At 39.5% G+C, this 19,644-nt stretch overlaps 1 protein-coding gene across 2 annotated transcripts in view; it reads right to left on the bottom strand.

The window, feature by feature from the left end:
- The window catches only part of SPOP (speckle type BTB/POZ protein), a 67,731-nt gene that overhangs the window by 47,630 nt on the left and 457 nt on the right, over window positions 1–19,644 (bottom strand). The window lies entirely within an intron of this gene.

Raw genomic sequence — 19,644 nt, 5'->3', positions numbered from 1 at the left:
AATCCAAAGACACTCAATTTAACACTGAGTTTGCACACACTGTCAGGAACAAACTAAAGCCACTATTAGTAGGGTTGCTGTGTTAAATGGCAAACTACTATGACATAAGTAACTGGTCATAATTGGCTGGTTGACAGTCTGATAACCAAAGTGCATATTTATTGGTTACTGCCCATACTTGCCAGAAAAGTTCATCCAGTCAGATCATGTAATACAAATTACTTCCAAAAGTAAGCCGTAGTTTACTTCTGTCCCCCACTGTATGAGTTTTTAATGAGCACCCGCTCCATACAAGGCACAGCAGTCAAGGCACAGTCCAGCGGAGGAAGGGAGGTGTCTTAGTTTTCCACTGCTGCATAACAAATTATCAAAAATTGAAATTACACGTTCAGTGTCTTTAAGACTGCCACATAATTTATAATTAACCCAATCACTCCTATAAATATCTCACGTCTATAAACTTTGACTTTCCCAACTGTTGTTAATTTAGCTAATTCAAAATATTTTTGTTATTCTTGGCATTAAGATACTGTTATCCTCATTCTTTATTCTAGAATGAAATTATAACCTTCATTTCAATCCCTACCATACTTGAAGGAGATGAAAACATTCAAAAAGAAATTGTTTACAATTATTTTAAAAAATACTGTAGATATCTATGGTGAAAAATCATTCACAATTTATTGGTGGAAAAAAAGACTGGGTCAGTATAATCTGTAGACTCTTCAGATCCTTTCTTGCCTCTCTGTCTTCAAGTAGTAGATAACCAAAGTAGGGGGAGGATGGATAAATTTAAATCCACCCATTTTCTTATTTGTCAGGTTGGTCAAAGAACTGGTGGGAAAGTGTAGAAAAATTAGTTAATATGAGACTCTGGCATTATAAAAAGTTCTAAACAGATCCCATTAAAAGGATACAAAAGTATCCACAGAACTCTGGATGCATTTATTTATGTATTTAGCATTTGTATATACAGTATAATTTACCTTTTTGTGTACAAAATTTTTGACAGAATTCACATGTAACGACCACCAAAATCAGAATACAGAACAAAATATATGCTTTCAGGCAAGTTCTTAATACTCAAAAAAACTCCCTGTACCTCAGACTCCTCACCTGTAAAACACAGGTAAGAATACCTCCATCATAAAGTTACTGTGAAGATTAAATGAGTTAAATACAAGTAAAACGCTTAGAGCAGAGCCTAACACATGATAAGTGCTCGGGAAACATCAGCTATTGTTCTTTCTTTCTTTCTTTCTGGCTGCTTTGGGTCTTCATTGCTGCACACGGGCCTTCTGAGTTGTGGTGAGCAGGGGCCACTCTTTGTTGCAGTGTGCAGGCTTCTCATTGCGGTGGCTTCTCTTGTTGTGGAGCACGGGGTCGAGGGCGCGTGGGCTTCAGTAGTTGTGGCTCGCGGGCTCTAGAGCGCAGGCTCAGTAGTTGCGGTGCACAGGCTTAGCTGCTCCGCAGCATGTGGGATCTTCCGAGACCAGGGCTCGAACCTGTGTCCCCTGCATTGGCAGGCACATTCTCAACCACAGCGCCTAGTTTTTTTAATAATACTCTGACACTAGGAGGGGAAGGGACTGAGCAGACACATTTTCTAGGTCATGGAAAAGACTGCCCCTCAATGTACCTTAATAAAACCCTCACCATGTACCTTAATAAAACGTCATTCTGGTTTATCTGTCAGCCCAATGTGAGTTTGGCTAGCCACTTTTCTCTGAGACCAGTCAACTCCGGTGCACCGAAGAAACAAGTTTACTTGAAAAACTGAGGAATGGATCCTAAATCCTAAAGGCCCAAAAAAGTTAACAGCATCCTGAGAAGGCTTGTCCGAAGAGCTAGTCAGTCAGCTTATGACCTTGGTTCCCTCTAAAAGGCAACACTGGTCAAATATGCTTCAGTGAAAAGAATGTGATGCTAGGAGGGAGATACCTGAAGTATACCACAAATTAGCTTTAACACGATTATGTACTTTAAAGAGAAAGTCTGAGGTTTAAAAAGTACTAGTCAGTTCTCAATTATCCACACTAAAGGAGGTGAAAAGTGGTCTAAATAATTCAAAACAGACAGTAAAAAAAGAAATCCTTAACATTCTACTTTAGAATGTAATTTTTCCTATAGATTTATATCCAAAATTGCACCTGGATATGATCAACCTCACAGCATCCATTTGAGGCTCAATCTTAGGCCACAAAATTCTTTCAAATGAAAGTCTCTAAATGTTATAAAGAAGTAAAAGGTGAGAACAAATGAGTTTACAAAAGTGAATCAGTCTAGACCTGGTAAGCCATGAGAGATCATCCAACTGAGGATTTTTGCTCCCACAGACATGGGGGTGCATTATTGTGCCTAAGGAGCTGGAAGTGGGTATCAGCCTAACTGCAGGCCAATTTATTTCATAAAATCAAGGTATTCTTGAAAGTTTATGTAATAATCTCAAGTGCCAGAAGACTTTAGCAACCACCCTGTCTAAACCCTTCGATTTTACAGAAGAAACTGAGATCCACAAAAGTTGCAACATGCTGTCAAACTATATAATAAAATGAATATTTAAGTATTGGGAAGTTCATTTTTTTTTTGAGATATAACTGACATATAACACTGTGTTAGTTTTAGGTGTATGACATAATGACTTGATATACATATATATTGTGAAATGATTACCACAATATGTTTAGCTAATATCCATCATTACACAGTTACCAAAAAAAAATGTGTGTGTGTGTGTGTGTATGTGATAAGAACTTTTAAGATCTACGGGAAGTTCATTATTTAAATAATTCACTTATATAAATAAATAACCTATATTTCTTGCAAAAAATTGACTATTCAGTTTGCTTAAATTGGGCCACATATCTGCTTTATCTTAAAGTTCCCTACTGTACAACTTCAGATGTACCAAAAATAAAATCAGTCCTCTGGAATATAACTTAACTCCAATAGAAGCCTCTCCACTGCACCACAACGTGAACCCTCCTTTCCAATTAGTCTAGCTGCATACTCTAGCCTATTTGTCAGTTGATACACACCTTCCTCAAATTTGTTCATACCATTCTGAAGGCCAGGAACATTCTCCTACCTCGTATCTGAATACTACTCTTCTGGATCCAGGTCAGGTTCCACCTTGCCTTGAAGCATTTCCTAATCACCTCAGTTCACTCTGAATTCCCATCATATTTACTGTCACTTCTTAGCAGTTAACAAATGTTACTTAGGATCCCTTATCTGATAATATAAGATGCCCAGAATTGTAATTGTTCTTTGTATGTGTTTTTCCCTACCCCCAAATTCTCTTTTTTGTAGGTGTAGTGAGAACATGGAATAGGTATTTAAAAATCAAAACAGAACAACTTAGATGAGAAGAGGAAAACAGCTGGTAAAAGGATAAAATCGATTTTTTTCCTTTATTAAAATGTCCTTTGGGGACTTCCCTGGTGGCGCAGTGGTTAAGAATCTACCTGCCAATTCAGGGGACACAGGTTTGAGCCCTGGTCCAGGAAGATCCCACATGCCTTGGAGAACTAAGCCTATGTGCCACAACTACTGAGCCTGCACTCTAGAGCCCGTGAGCCACAACTACTGAAGCCCGTGAACCTAGAGCCCGTGCTCCACAACAAGAGAAGCCACTGCAATGAGAAGCCCGCGCACCGCAACGAAGAGTAGCCCCCACTCGCTGCAACTAGAGAAAGCCCGCGTGCAGCAACGAAGACCCAACGCAGCCAAAAAATATATAGTTAATTAATTTTAAAAAATGTCCTTTAATGCTGTTTAAATATCTTTTCAACTATAAAGATATTAAAAGAATAATTAGGAAAATATGGAACACTGCATAATCTTCAACACAGCAATTCTGTCCACTTTAGGAATCCATCCTAAGGAATCAATCTGATCATTGTATAAAGATTCATCACAGCATAATTTATAAGCAAAAACTGGAGAAAAAGGAAGTTCATTAGGAGGGAACGGACCAAATAAAATATGATGCATCCATACAACATATTTCTATGTAGTTACTTTAAAAGAGTATTAGTAATGACATGAAAATTTTAAAGTTGTTTCTATTTTCTTCTATTTCTCCATGATTTAATAATCAGAAAAAAGCAAATCTTTTCACTCTGAAAAAAATATAGTGTAGATTTGAAATAACATACAACTATTTACCACTTAAGAAGTGACACACTAGCTCATGAAGAGTAATCCTTAACCATGTTTCAAAGTCAACATGTAATCAACTTCCCTGCTGTTTTCATGTTGTTTCTTCATGCCAGAAGTTTCTGAAATAATTACCAATAATTTTCATTGAAGGAAGTTTTCACCTATTCAGAGGACAGACATCTCCATAAGTGGTGACAGGACGGCAATGAGTCAAGTCATCATCAAGTCAAGTTATATTCCAAAGGTCAGTGACGACGACCACCACCAACACCCCATCATCAGACCAACAAGGCAGAGGGGAAGTCCACTGAGTTAGCATCTCTAATCAACAGATGTGAATACTGGAGTACATGAAGACCAAGATGGTACTCTGTGTCTTTTTGTTGACGGGATTTCAACTCCAATGGCTCCCATAGCCATTCCACTTCAGATGCTCACTGACGTTCTCATACCTTAGCAAGGATCTCTTGGAATTTTTTCTACTTCCCAGATGCTAACTTCCGAATTTTTCTCTCTGAACTTCTATTCCATCTACCAAGAGGAAGGGAACACTCAAGACGAGAAAACAAGTACAAAAGCCCTGAAGGAGGACCTAGCTGGGCATATTGGAAGAACAGAAAGAAAGCCAGTGCAGCTTGAACATGGTGCACAAAGGAAAACTGCAGAAGAAACTGGAAGGGATGATATCACAGAGGGCCCAGCAGGTCATGATAAAGACTTTGGATGTTGTGTTTTCAAAAATGTTTCCACTCCCATGGTGAACCAATCTTATGTAAATAAAACTTAGATTTATGTTTCAAAGCTCACCTGCTCTTCCAAAACCCAGTGCAATAGATTAAACTGCCTGCCTGCTAAGCAGCCTCTCTTAAATGTCAATATATGCAAAGCCAAACACTACCTTTTTTCCCAAACCAGTTCCTCCTGACTATTTTATATCTGTTAACAGACCGACCATTACCCAGGCTTGACTGACATCTTAAAGCTATCTTTCATTCCTTGTCTACTGTCCATCCCCACTACATACAGGCTCCACAGGTCCCCAAACCTCCAACCTACTCTTTCTTTTCTAGTCCCAATGCCCCCATCCTAGTTCACACTAGCACCAATTCTTATTCAAATTACTGGGATAGGCTAAACTTTCCAGACCTTCAGTTCCTTCCCCATCAAATATATCCTATATGATGTCATTTAGATACTTTAAGACCATCAACAAGCAGGTTATATACAAATTTATTACCTCAAGTTCTGACTTTACTTCAAGCTCCACTCACATTTCTGCCTACTTAATGTATTTATACTCAGCCTCATTCACATCTCAAATTTTAACATGTCTAAAACTGAACTCCTGACTTCTGATCTTCCCTCCAAATCCCACACCTACTCTTCCCATTCCTATTTCCCACTCCCATCTCAGTAAGTGGCACCTCTACCCATCCAATTACTTGAGCCCGAAATCTGGGAGTCATCCTTGACACTTTCTTCTCCCTAAACCCCCACATTCACTCTAAAATTAAACAGATTTTCTTTGACATACTTCTCAAATAATCTACTTCTCTCCATTACCTCTGCCACTGAGTTCCACCTGCAAAGATACTTATTTAGGTTGTATGAGGTGCAGCCCAGGCTTCAGGAGCTTTAAAAGCTCCCTGGGTGATTCTGGCACGCAGCTAAGGGCTCACCCTCTGCTCTACAGGTCCTGGACTCCTACGAACCACTCCAAGCTTATTTCTACTCCTTTCTCCCTTGTTCACCTAACTCTACCCATCCTGACCTCCTTGCTGGTGCCTTGAACATGCCAGGCACATACATTCCTCCTGGCTTTTGCCCTTGCTACTCCCTCTGCCTGGAGTTTCTGGTTTACTCCTTCACCTTCTACTTCTACAGATATTTACTCAAATATTACTATTGTAGTGATTTAGTGAGACATTCCCTGGCCATTCTATCGAAGGTTGCAATACCCACCTCCACCTCAACGCTCAGCATCTCTTTCTCTGGCTTTATTTTTCTCCTTGGGACTTACCACATTCTAACATAACATATATTTTATTTATCTTGTTTACTGCCTGAATATGCACTTCATGAGAGCAGGGATTTTTGTCTGTTTTGTTCCTTAACTATATCCCCAGCAGCTAGAACATCATCTGGCACAAGGTAGGTACTCTATTAAAGATTTAACTCCTCAGCAAGGCCTGCCCAGATTCCTCGATTAAATTTAATTTCCCCATTATCCCCCATAGTAATTTATTCCTTTCCTTCGTAACATTTACAGTAATTTGTAATTATATTTTGTTTATTTGTTGAAGTTCCTTTCCTAGAATGTAAATTCCATGAGAATAGGGATTTTCTGTTTGGTTCACCACTATATACCAGCATTCCTCACGCTTAAGTGGCACAGAGCAATTTAAAAACTTTTAGATGAATGAATTAATAAATGATTGAGGTCAAATACATTTTCTGAAAGCACACTCTGATCATGTTATTGTTTCAATCAAAAACTTTCAAAGTCTCTCCATCACTTACCACATTAAACCCTACCTGCCTGGCCTTGGTAGAAGACCTCCCACGTTCTGGGCCAATTTACTTTCCTGTCTTGCTCCCATTTTCCCATGTGTCTTTTGCTTCAGCTACACTACACTGCTCATTATTTCCAGTACGCACCCTACACTAACACTGCATTTCCCCACCTCCACATTTTTACTCATGACATTCCTTCTGCCTGAATTCCCTTCTTATTCCTGCCTATCAAAATTCCAGCCTTTAAAATACCTACCCTTCAAAACCCAGCTCAAATGTAACCTTCACAAAGATAGTCCTCCCACCCTAACTTTCCCAATTGAATGGTCTCTTCCTCTTCTTTTATTGTTTTTGGCCACGCCATGGGGCTTGTGAGATCTTAGTTCCCCGACCAGGGATCGAACCCGTGCCCTCTGCAGTGGAAGTGAGGAGTCTTAACCACTGGAGCGCCAGGGAAGTCCCTCTTCCTCTTCTAAACACCAAAACACATAATACTGGTTTAATTCCCCACTCATTTCGGAACATACCCTCCCCGACCTTTTACAAACTCTTTTGCTTATAATTACTCAATAGATATTTGTTGAAATGAAGTCAGTTAACACCACTAGTCCCCCTTCTCTGTCATAAAACATATTTAAATTTGGGGGGAGGGGGTGTTCTCTTTCACAAGATTCTTTAATGACCAAAAAGACTTAAAGCTGAAATAGCAGATTCCTAGCCTTAACCTTCCCTTCCATGCTTTTTCTGAAAAGGCAAGATCTTCCCAAATGTAATTTTTGGAGCTCAGATTTTTTAATGTACTCAACTGCTTGAAAAAAATGTTAAGCTGCACGTGCTACTATGATGACATAAATTCCATATGCCATATTAAAATGGGCTACCCTAAGATTATGACATATTTGAAAGACTATCTGGCTAAAAACCTGAATACCTTAAATTCTGCTGTTTGAAAACGATAATTACTAGGAAAATATTTCTGTTCAACAAGAAATCTGAAACTTTTTATGATCTTTTAAGTATCCCATTCATTTCTACATCATGTTAAATGATGTTAAGTAACACTAACAGCAATCCAGTAAAACTCTACCATGAAACACTTGTTGTACCTCAAATAATAGACTTTTGTTTCCCTACCCACTGGGGTTCCCGAAGTGTAGTTCGGAGATCCCTGAAAAGTCCCTTTCATTGAGTCTGTTAAGTTGAAACTATTTTCATAATACTAAGAAACTACTGCCTTTTTCATTGTGTTGGCATTTGCACTGGTGATACAAAATCAATAATGGGTATAACTGTGGATGCCTTAGCTTAAATCAAGGTAACGGCATCAAACTGTACTAGAGTTATGTGTGTCCTTTACCATCATGGACTAGTGATCTTTTTAAAAAGTCAATTTCACTTAAAAATGTTCTTGATGAAGCAATAAAAATTATTAATTTTATTAAATCTGAGCCCTTGTACAGGTCTTTTAAATATTCTGCGTGATGAAATGGGAAGTATGCAAAAAGCACTTCTACGGGCTAGTACATTAGTCGTCTCCAGGAAAAGCAATTGTGACTCTGATTAGTGAGCTAAACTAACTGCTTTCTTCATGGAACACTACTTTTACTTGGAACAAAGGGCAAACTGTCGTTATTCAGACATGAATATTTAGCAGGCATTTTCTTGAAAATGAAGTGATTCTGTCCCTTCAAGGAAAACAATTGATAGTATTTGTTGCCAATGATAAAGTCCAAGCTTTCAATCAAAAATTAAAATTTTGGAAATACTGTAGCTGTTTAATAGACGCCCAATACTTACAAATTTTTCTGATAAGAAGGACAGTGATATTAGCTAATGTGGGTTTTTTGGTATTATATTATGAAACGTGTCATTTGGAAGATCTGCTTAACTCAATGAACCAACATTTCCTAAACAACCAATGCATGATATTATAAAATCATGTATCATGATATTATAAAATTCATGTAAATGAATTTTAATGTAACAGTAACATCGATATGATTTCAGATTCCACACTGCAGCCTAACTTGTGAAGAAACTACCAATTATCAAGTTTTGGTGTAGTATCAGAGAATAATATGCACAATTGTCTGAAAATACTCCTCCCTTTTCCAACTACAAGTCCTTTAAGGCCATATTCTCTTCATGTATTTCAATCAAAACAATTTATCACATCAGATTGAATACTGAAGCAGATATGAGATTCTAGCTGTTTTCTATTAAGCTGGATATATAAGAGATTTGCAAAAATCTAAAAATGTCACTCTTCTAATTTTTTTAAGTTATTTTTCATAAAAATATATTATTTGTGTTAATATGATAGCTTTTTAAGTAATTAATTTTTTTTAATGTTTTTTGTTTTAATTTCTAATTTAGTAATTATCACTAGATATAAACCACATAAAGAAAATCTCAATAATTCTTAAGAGTGTAAAGAGGGACTTACCTGGTGGTCTAGTGGTAAGGAATCCGCCTTCCAATGCAGGGGACACAGGTTCGATCCCTGGTCGGGGAACTAAGATTCCACATGCTGCGGGGCAACTAAGCCCGCGCACCTCAACTAGGGAAAGCCTGCTCGCCACAACTAGAGAGAAGCCTGTGTGCCGCAACAAAAGATGCCACAGTGAAGATCCCGTGTGCTGCAAATAAGACCTGACGCAGCCAAATATAAAATATAATAAATAAATAAAACAAATATATATTAAAAAAAAAAGTGTAAAGAGTTCTGAGACCAAAAAGTTTTGAGAACCACTGCTTAAGAGAATTTGCCTCTGATTCCAACCCCAAATTGTTTTTTGTATCCTCAACCAGAGTTGAACCTGGGGCAGATATCTGGCCCAGGGGAAATCAAGCCTTAGACTGACCAAATCAGATATTGCTCAGGAATCTGAATTAAGCTTCATGGATACTGAAGTCTGTTTATGGTGGAACACTAGACTCCATTAACTCTAACTGCTGAAGTATTGTACTTGGAACTGTCTTGGTGCCAGCCCTTTCTGAAGCCTTGCTGTTCACCTTTTCCTTGGATTCGACGACAGCTATTTCCTTCTGATAAATCTTTTATATGAGCTATTTTATTTTTGTTTTTGTTTTTGTTTTTTTTTGTAGTACGCGGGCCTCTCACTGTTGTGGCCTCTCCCGTTGCGGAGCACAGGCTCTGGGCGCGCAGGCTCAGCGGCCATGGCTCACGGGCCCAGCCGCTCTGCGGCATGTGGGATCTTCCCGGACCGGGGCACGAACCCCTGTCCCCTGCATCGGCAGGTGGACTCGCAACCACTGCGCCACCAGGGAAGCCCATGAGCTATTTTAAATAGGCTTCTTTTCCTTATGATCAAGAAAGCCTTAACACCACAGAACCTCAATGCCGTTACCAGAAGTGTTTCATCTGGTGTCCTTGTATGAGACAACAAATTATAACAAGATTCTCCTCCATCTGAAGACCATATTCCCATATAAAAAAAAAATTATCACTCCAACAAAACTAAAAATTGAATGGAAATTATCGGCTCATTCAGAATAAGAGACAAACTTAATGACCAGCTGCAGATAAGGGAGGCTTGATTTTTTTCTCTCTTTTGGAGAAGGCCATTATATATCATGTCAATACAATTTAGACAGCAAATGGCTTCACTGCAATACACCAATCTGACAGGGTTTTTCAGAGAGGTTGATGAACAGAAAAAGAACAAGGTAATGAGACCTGCCCTACCAGATATGAACAACTATTATAAAGCTATGATAATTAAGGCAGTGTAGTACCAGCACAAGATATGTAAACAGACCAATGGTACAGAATATAGAGGACACAGACACAAATCCTCATATATTTGGAAACATGTAGGTGGTATTTAAAGTTGTAGGGGGCAAATATGACTATTCAATAAATGATGGTGGCATATCAGGTTATCCTATGGAAAGAAAATTAAATCCCTACTTTGGGTTATCCTTATGAAAATAATTAGATCCCTACTTAACACCAAGCATCAAAATAAATTCCAGGTGGATTAGAAACCTAAATGTGAAAAGCATAACTTTAAAACTTGTAGAAGAAAATACAGGATGTAATTATTACCTCACAAGAAACACACACTATAAAGGAAAAAAAAAATCCTACTTTAAAGTTTAAATTTAGTTTCAATAAAAGATAAAGTTAGGGCTTCCCTGGTGGCACAGTGGTTGAGAGTCCGCCTGCCAATGCAGGGGACACAGGTTCGTGCCCCGGTCTGGGAAGATCCCACATGCCGCGGAGCGGCTAGGCCCGTGAGCCATGGCCGCTGAGCCTGAGCGTCCGGAGCCTGTGCTCTGCAACGGGAGAGGCCACAGCAGTGAGAGGCCCGCGTACCGCAAAAAAAAAAAAAAAAAAAAGATAAAGTTAAAAAACAAATTAAAACATACCCATTATGGATGGCTATTATTTTTTTAAAAAGCAGAAAATAACAAGTGTTGCCAAGGATGCAGAGAAACTGGAACCCTTGTGCACTACTGGTAAGAATGTAAGATGGTGCAGCCACTACATTAAACTGTATGGAGCGTCCTTAAAAAAAGTAAAAATAGAACTAACATATAATTCAGCAATTCCACTTCTGGGTATATACCCAAAAGAATTGAAATCAGGGTCTCAAAGAGATATTTGCCCGCCTATGTTCAGAGCAGCATTATTCACAACAGCAAAAGGTGGAAGCAACCCAAGTGTCCATTGGTGGATGAATGGATAAACAAAATGTAATTACATACATACAAAGAAGTATTATTCAGCCCTGGAAAGGAAGGAAATTCTGACACATGCTAAAGTATGGATGAACCTCATAGACATCATGCTAAGTGAAATAAGCCAGATACAAAAGGACAAATACTGCATGATTCCGCTCATATGAAGTATCTAAAAGTAGTCAAAATCATAGTAACAGAAAGTAGTACCTGTTTCTAAATACCAAGAAAAGGATTATGTAAATCTCAAATTAAGGAGATGAATGATTACATATACATCTTTTTTTTCTTACAAATAGTCAGATTGATAGTAGGAATTAGAGGTCTTCAGAGAACTACTGCAAGCCCTCCTTTGATGTAGCTGGTGCCACAGCCTGAAGATTTATGCCAACAGCTTCTTAGAAAGCAACAGTCAAGAATAAAGGTCTCTGGGGCTTCCCTGGTGGCACAGTGGTTGAGAGTCTGCCTGCCAATGCAGGGGACACGGGTTTGTGCCCTGGTCCGGGAAGATCCCACATGCCGCAGAGCGGCTGGGCCCATGAGCCATGGCCGCTGAGCCTGCACATCCGGAGCCTGTGCTCTGCAACGGGAGAGGCCACAACAGTGAGAGGACCAAGTACCGCAAAAAAAAAAAAAAAAAAAAAAAAAGAATAAAGGTCTCTGGGACTTCCCTGGTGGTCCAGTGGTCAACTCTCTGCGCTTCCACTGCAGGGGGTGTGGGTTTGATCCCTGGTCAGGGAACTAAGATTCGGCATGCCGCACGGCGTGGCCAAAAAATAAAAAAACTTTTTAAAAAGAGTTGTTGGGACTTCTCTGGTGGCGCAGTGGTTAAGAATCCGCCTGCCAACGCGGAGAACACAGGTTCGAGCCCTGGTCTTGGAAGATCCCACATGCCGCGGAGCAGCTAAGCCCGTGCGCCACAACTACTGAGCCTGCACTCTAGAGCCCACGAGCCACAACTACTGAAGCCTGCACACCTATAGCCCGTGCTCTGCAGCAAGAGAAGACACTGCAATGAGAAGCCTGTGCGCTGCAACAAAGAGTAGCCCCCACTTGCCGCAACTAGAGAAAGCCCACACGCAGCAACGAAGACCCAATGCAGCCAAAAATAAATAAATAAATAAAATAAAAAAATTTTTAAGTGTTAAAAAAAAAAAAAAGAATAAAGGTCTTCACGGTCAAGCAACAGTTACTGTCTGAATGTAAAATTCCCATTCTGCGGTCTGCATCCAGCTCTCCCAAAGCAGCATGACCAACTCTGCCACACAGAGCAACTAAACAACTCCTGCCAATTCTATTAAAACATGACCACAGTTGTAAGCATGAAGGCCCAAGTGTTCCCTAAAGAGGCTAAACTTCAGAATCTTTTTTCCTATAATGGGAGCTTGTCAAAAACAAAAGTGAAAGAAGCTACTGGATCTTAGGAGCAAATGTAACAGCATAGCCTTTCAGAGTGATTCACCATGACTGAAAACAAACACAAGAAACAGGTGTGCTTCCCTGAATACACAACCAGAATTTAATATGGAGGCAGTACTGTTATGAAACTAGGTTAAGAATAACCTTATAAAATCTGAAAGTAAATATGACAAGATGGTAAAAAGAAAAATGAATTTCAGATGAATATCAGGACACTGTTACTGTCAGGCTCTGAGTAACTTGAAATCAGTAAGTTACTCAAAATACCACTAAACGGCAAGAATCTTATAAACCATTTTCTGCCAAGGCAGGAATTAGTTTAGCCCCTAAAACAGCTTTAGAATGTAGTTCCACTGTATCTTTCATTTATATTATCCTTCATTAGTGTGATGGATTTTCAGAAAACACTGTGGATGCATCAACATTTCTGAGTCCATAGTACACGATAAAAATCCACAGGATCCAGCACTGTTCCACAACCTGGGTAAGACAGCTAGATGTCAGAGTTCACGGCCTACCTGAAAATTTTCTCTAATTAAGAAAAATTTGTCTCTTTTTTATGATGAAATCTAGTGATAATGAAAAAAACATGCTATTACAGCATAATCTTACATAACAATCCAACTGTGTTGGAGAAATGTGTGTAATTGAGGAAAAGGGAGGAAAGACAAACACATACTTGTACATATATACATATACACACAGAGATTTATAACAATCAAAACCCCATATCCCCAAGATACTACATACAAATTATCAGTTTCTAAATTTCATCCTGTGTACCTTTCAATCTCAGAAAAAAAGCAAGGTTGCTCATGAGAGAAGAAACTCCCCAGTCTCCTCTATAGCTAACCTTATATTAACGATGTCGGGGTGGAAAGCAATGCCCTCTTCAGAGATACTACCTGTCTTTCACAAAGACTATTCAAGATAAGAAATCTGTGAGGTCTCAGATTCAGAATCCAGCAATGCCAGTGGCACAGAAGTGAGTCAAACACTAGGTGCATTGTGTTAAAAGAAAGGCACCTTTAGTTTTTAGAATTTGGTGCCAGAAACTCCCTAGGGAGATGAACAACATAATTTATTAAAAGGGAAGAAAACGTAATTAATGTATATATAAATGTACAGAGGTGAAGTGAGGGGACATTTGAGACAAGAAAAATACAAAATGATCCAGGGACTTCTTTTACTAGAAGCATTCATACACCAAACTTAAGGGTTCCCACAGGTCAAATATGGGACATTCTGAGTATCAAAAAACGGCTATAATTATTGGTAAAACATAGACTAAATTAAAATCCACGCGTTTATAATGATACTAAAACCAAGAGAGCAAGAAAAAGAAACAATTCATTTGCTATCATTAAAGGTATACCAACTCCTTACTCAGAAAATTGCTAAAGGGAAAATTAAGAATTTACCTGAACTTTTGGGAAGAAATTATGATTTATTCCTAACTGATGATGGAAATCTTTACAGAAGATGGAAGGCAAAGGAATGGCAGAATTCGAAAATTACCATTTTGTAATAACCAAAGAAGTAACCGATTCAGGCAAGGATCAGGAAGGTGAAAGGTTGCTGGAGAAGTAAAACACTATCACGCCAAAGTGTCACCACTCTACAGATTACCTGCTAATTACAAAGGGGGAAAGAGTCTTTACAGTGGAGAGAGCTGGTATTTATGATCTTGAACAAACAAATTCATCACCATTAACAGTCAGACATTATGACATGATGTTTCTCTTACCGTGATGTGACACGAGGTACACAGCATCACCTATGAAGTATTATTACCAAAAATGTTTAACCTGAATCTAACCAAGACTTCACTGCCAGTTTGTAGGAAATACAGAGATAAAGGAACAAATTAAATGAAACTGTGAGGAAACACTCAGAAAATTCCAGAAGTGATATGTTATATAAGACAGATGGCCTGGCCTCTTCAAAAAGGCAATACTGCATGGCTCCTAAATAAAGGGTTCTAGATTGAGAAAGAGACTAAAGAGGGGACTTCCCTGGCGGTCCAGTGGTTAAGACTTCACCTTACAATGCAGGGGGTGCGGGTTCGATCCCTGGTCGGGGAGCTAAGATCCCACATGTCTCGTGACCAAAAAAACAAAACAAAAAAAAACCCAGAAGGGGGCTTCCCTAGTGGCGCAGTGGTTAAGAATCCGCCTGCCAATGCAGGGGACACAGGTTCGAGCCCTGGTCCAGGAAGATCCCACATGCCGTAGAGCAACTAAGCCCGTGTGCCACAACTACTGAGCCTGCACTCTAGAGCCCGTGCCCTGCAACAAGGGAAGCCACAACAGTGAGAAGCCCACACACCGCAACAAAGAGTGCCCCCTGCTTGCCTCAACTAGAGAAAGCCCACGAGCAGCAACAAAGACCCAACACAGCCAAAAATAAAAACAAATTAATAAATAAATTTATTTTAAAAAAACAGAAGCAATATTGTGACAAATTCAATAAAGACTTTTAAAAAAAAAGAGAGACTAGGGCTTCCCTGGTGGCACAATGGTTGAGAGTCCGCCTGCTGATGCAGGGGACATGTGTTCGTGCCCCGGTCCGGGAAGATCCCACATGCCGTGGAGCGGCTGGGCCTGTGAGCCATGGCCGCTGAGCCTGCGCGTCCGGAGCCTGTGCTCCGCAACGGGAGAGGCCGCAACAGTGAGAGGCCCGCATACCGCAAAAAAAAAAGAGACTAAAGAGGCATGTTTGGAGAAAAAAATACCAATAGCTAACAAGTGTTGCATTGGAGACAATTGGGAAAATCTGAACATGAACTGGATATTAGATGGTATTAGGAAAGTATTGTTAACTGCCTCAGCTGTGACAATGTAAGAACAATTAACTAAAACAATGTCTTTATTTTAAAAAGATGCATCTAAAGTAAAGCATTAAAGTATTAAGGTGTCATGATATCTACAATATAAAGATTTATATATTATATGTAAAGACACATACATAGATAAAGCAAATATAGAAAACATGAAAAATTGTTGAATCTAGGGGATAACTGGTATAAAGGTGATAACGGTACTGTTCTTTCAATTTTTCTGTATGTTTAAAATTTTTCACTTAAGCAGTTGTTGGGGGGGGTGCTCAAAATGTACTTCCTCCTGGAAGGCCTTCCAAATGACCTCGCCTCTAAATCTTAATCGCTTCTTTACAAAGTCCTCTCAGCATGTAGCACAGTATATTTCTGTTCCTGTTCTGTTTTCTAATTGTTCTCTTATAATTTGATATATTCAGATTTGGTTTTCCAATAAAACTGTAAGCTCCTTCCAGCACAGACATCTTTTAATTCTTTTCTATTTTCTCACAGCTCATAACGAAGCACAAATTCTGCAATTAGCAGACTTTTTTTTTTTTTTTTTTTGCGGTATGCGGGCCTTTCACTGTTGCGGCCTCTCCCGTTGCGGAGCACAGGCTCCGGACGTGCAGGCTCAGCGGCCATGGCTCACAGGCCCACCCGCTCCCTGGCATGTGGGATCCTCCCGGACCGGGGCACGAACCCGCGTCCCCCGCATCGGCAGGCGGACTCTCAACCACTGCGCCACCAGGGAAGCCCCTAGCAGACTTTTTTAAAGTACCAGTAGCGAACCGGTTTTCAAGGCAGAAACAGAGACACAGATGTAGAGAATAAACGTCTGGACACCAAGTGGGGGGATGGTGGGACGAACTGGGAGATCAGGATTGACATATATACGCTAATATGTATAAAATAGATAACTAATGAGAACCTGCTGTATAGCACAGGGAACTCCACTTCGCTGTACAGTAGAAACTAACACAACATTGTAAAACAACTATCCCATTAAAAAAAAAAGTAAATAAAATAAAAATTTAAAAAAATAAAAGTACCAGTAGCAGTATTCTGTGCAGGCACTCAGAAAAGCACCTTAACTAACTGGGTTAGCTTTTCAACTCAACAGAATGGCAGTTCGCTCGTATAAACAATTTTGAGTCACTGCTATCAAAAAGAGATCATCAAACATCACTTATGGGCTTACAGAATTTCACATAGAGAAACTAGCAGCAAGAGTTAAAGGGAGAAATTAGAATATAGGTTCTACATGTCTTCCTAGCGTTGTTAATGGATTTCCCGTGTTACCCAGGCATACAACTTTATTCTCATGACATTATTCTTCAGTCCAACAATGTCTATCACCACCACCCCCATCTGCAAAACAGTGACAGTATTTATCCACAACTCCTGGGTGTAATGAATCTTAACAAGCTACATAATGAACTTTAAAAACTTAGACTAAAGAGTGCACACTTTTTTTTTTTTCTTTTTTTGGCAGCGCCGCGCGGCATGTAGGATCTTAGTTCCCTGACCAGGGATCAAACCCATACCCCCTGCAGTGGAAGCGTGGATTCTCAGCCACTGGGCCACCAGCGAAGTCCCCTGCACAAAGATTTTTAAAATTTGATAATACAGTGTTGGTGAGAAAAGAGGCAGACTCCTACACTGCTGGCAGGAATATAAATACAACCTCCATGGAAAGCAATTTAGCGATATCTAACAACATTAAAAACGCATATATCCTTCCACTAGGAATTTATCCAACAGACACCCATGTACATAAAAAGTACATACAAGGAGTTAATTGTAGCACTGAAAACAACCTAAGTATCCAATAAGAGCTGGCTGAATGACGGTACATCTATACAGTGGAATATCTGCCATCTTTCAAAACGGGAGAGGTACTCTATGTACTATATGAAATGACAGCCAAGATATACTAAGTAAAAAAAAGCAAAGTGCAGAACAGTGGGTATAGTATCTTATTTGTATAAACAACAAATAAAAACAAAATACCAACGAATACATAGTTGTATATGCTTATAAAAGCATTACCTGTCAAAAGGTAAACAAAATACAGGTAACAACAGTTTCCTCTGAGGGAGGTAACTAGAACGATGAAAGGAGGACAGGAGAAGAAAGATTCTTCCCTCTCTCTGTGTAGCGTTTGAGTTTTATTTCATATGTATGTACATGTGTTACCCATTTAAAGAGTTATTTTTTTAAACATGCTCTGCACCAGTTCGAATTATTTAATTAATATTATCTTAACCTAAAAGCATTTCATGTCTTCATACCATGAAAATTTTACATGAGACTTCAGTAAATTCAATCAGATAAAAACAAAGCATCCTACAGGACAGAAGCCTACTGAGAAGAGAAATGGACATTTATTACCTCCATAGCTTTACTACAAGATTTTACCAGACTACCTGATGGAAGTCTGGACATAGGCAACATTAAACATCTCCAAGCACCAAACTAACCACTATGAAGAGCTCTAAAAGGAGAAGTCCCAAAGTACCAAATGGACACCAGCCACCCCCAGCCTAAGTGTGAAGCTGTTACAATAACTTACACTCCTCAGTCTTCACACAAGGAAAAAAAAGATGAGTCTCCAGCTCTTTCACAGGACACAAGAAAATATATGCCCCCCCAAATTCCTGTGCTTCCTCTGTGTCCTCTCTTGGCTCCAGCTGTAACCATGGCAACAGAAAACAGCACAAAAGACAGCTGAACCATGAGAAGGCCAGAGTTAAATGGGGAAGTGAAAAATATATATATATACTTTAAGGCCCAAGAACATAAGGTCCTAGAGTTAAGAATGGCAGCAAAAAAAAAAAAAAAAGCCTTGAGAGGCGAATACCAAAGAAAGAACATAAAGGAAAGAGAAGAGAAAATAAGGCTCACTAATATGTCCCATTCCTAAGTTATCCAGATAGGAGACAAGGTTGGCAAAGACAACTGAAAAACACAGAAAATGTGCACACACACACACCCAACAATTTAGTTATTCATTTCAAAGCTATTCAGCACACCTTTTGCTTGTAACAGTTTATTAACTCCTCACTCTGTTCTGATGGCAGAGGTAAGAAGCAGCAAGTATCCAAAGCAGTGGCAACACAGGAAGGAGTAAATTAAGGGACCACGTGTAATCTGCCAACTGTAAACCCTGGTTCTAGATCACTGAAATATTACTGTACCTTAAAGTTAATTTTTAAAAATTTGCTCTTTGTTATTTGCAAATGTGAAAGAAACACCACTCTTGTTACTTAAAATTAAAACGTCCACTGGGTAATTTATTGTCCACCAGTAGTTTCAGATTGCTTTTGTTTTCATGTGCTGTTCAGAGCATCAATAATGTACAGCTAAAACGAAAGCACTAAGGAAGATCTTTTACCAAAAAAGAGGCAAATAGGTCACACAAAGTAGGAGGGCTGGAGATGAGAGAACCCTGACGTCTTGATTTACAATTACTACTCTAAGCCCTATACCCTTCGCTCTTTATCTAGTTCTGTGAGAATAATAAATAACTTTACTAAACGAAAACTCCCCTTACTTTCTTTTTTATGACCCTAGTCCTCCTTAGAAAGGCTACCAAAATCCCCTGCCAGAATAATTGAATGGGTTGGGGCACCTACTCCTAAATTTAGGGGAAGTTTGCATTAAAGATACAACATGACGATGGGAGTATCCGAGGAAAGAAAAATAATGCTAGAACTAGAAGCTGCAGTGACAGTTTCAAAAGAAGGGTCAGCGTGGGGCACGTTGGCTCTGGGAGGCGTTTGTAGCCTGCGAGTCTCTAGGACAACACAAGATGCGAACTGTGCTTTGCCATAAACTCCCTTAAATAATTTAAATTCTCCCTTTTGGATAAAAGCAACAGGCTCACTATCTGGCACCAAGTCTAGCCCACTGCCCGGGAAGAAGGCAGGCGCGTGGTCAAGGGTCTCTTTATCCCGCAGGTCCCTGCAACACAGCGATGCGCATGCGCCCCGAGGGCAGCGAACAAGCACCCCTGGCTCGTT

Source organism: Delphinapterus leucas, chromosome 19 (assembly GCF_059928025.1).
Source record: "Delphinapterus leucas isolate spDelLeu-1000000601 "Yukka" chromosome 19, BTC_Dleu_Yukka2, whole genome shotgun sequence".
NCBI lineage: Eukaryota > Metazoa > Chordata > Mammalia > Artiodactyla > Monodontidae > Delphinapterus > Delphinapterus leucas.
This window is presented reverse-complemented; position numbering and strand designations above follow the sequence as displayed.